This window comes from Mandrillus leucophaeus, unplaced genomic scaffold (genome assembly GCF_000951045.1).
Source record: "Mandrillus leucophaeus isolate KB7577 unplaced genomic scaffold, Mleu.le_1.0 Scaffold956, whole genome shotgun sequence".
NCBI lineage: Eukaryota > Metazoa > Chordata > Mammalia > Primates > Cercopithecidae > Mandrillus > Mandrillus leucophaeus.
In genome coordinates this window covers 272061-273197 of record NW_012110430.1, presented here as the reverse complement: position 1 = coordinate 273197, position 1137 = coordinate 272061, and positions in this window count along the sequence as shown.

Genomic DNA, 1137 nt, shown 5'->3' with positions numbered 1-1137 from the left:
TCAAGCTGCAGGATAGTATTGTAATTTATGCTTCCCTCAGGTGGCCATTTTTCCCCATCAGAGAGAGAGAATATTGGGGCCACACCTTAGTGCAGAAAAAAAAGAGCCACCTCTTTTTCAGGGCTTGTGGGTCAAATTGGTCCCAATGGCTTAGGATGCATTTCAAGGGTGAGCATGTTGATGCCTGAGTGTTTCCCATCTGAAAGACAAAACCTCCCTTGGTTTTGGTTTGTTTTATTTCTCCCTCTGCCCAAGAACCCGCAACAGTCCCTGGACCCTGCTGATCCGAATAGTTGCGCTCACCGACACAGCAGCAGAAACACTAGTTTTCCTCCCAGACCACAAGGAGGACCGAGGAAGGCTGGATTTAGTGGCCCTTACAGACGCATTATCGAAAATCTGTTAGAGTCCTAAGCATTCTCCTGTTAGTATTGGAATCTTACCTGTGTCCTATAAAGATGTTATGCCTCAAATATGAAGTGGAGGGCCATACCCTGAGGGTAGGAAGGGATCTCCAGGGTTGGAAGAGTGACACCTTTTGTCCTCACTTATATGAACAGGAAGGATACAATTTCTGAGGCTCCCCATATCCTAGCTTCAGGAATAGCTTTCGTTAGGCCTGTTAGTCTGAGGAGAGATCCTAAAATTCCAGGTAGTCCCCCCTACGACACGGCTTTGGGCAAAAATTATGTCTTTCTGATTGGTGAGCCTGGGTGCCTAAGGAAGGTAACAGAGTCCTGGAGTTTATACTGGAAATCATTCCTATAGGAGAAACTAGAAAAGTACCAGAGACAGGGAGTGATTTTTAGAAGCCAGACTAGCCTCAGAGAAAAGAGGCTAGAGGAAGTTTATCTGGCAGGCATTAGGACCCAGGGGGCAAGGGTCAGGATAGATAGGATAGATGGGACTATCGCCTATCGCCTAGCGGTGAGACTATCGCCTGTCGCCAAGCGGTGAGTACCATCGGACCCCTTTCGCTTGCTATTCTGTCCTATTTTTCCTTAGAATTCAGGGGCTAATACCGGGCACCTGTCGGCCAGTTAAAGACGACTAGTGCAGCCCGAGACTAAAGACACTGGTGTCAGGCTTTCTGGGAAAGGGCTCTCTAACAACCCCCGACTTTTCAGAATTGGGAGC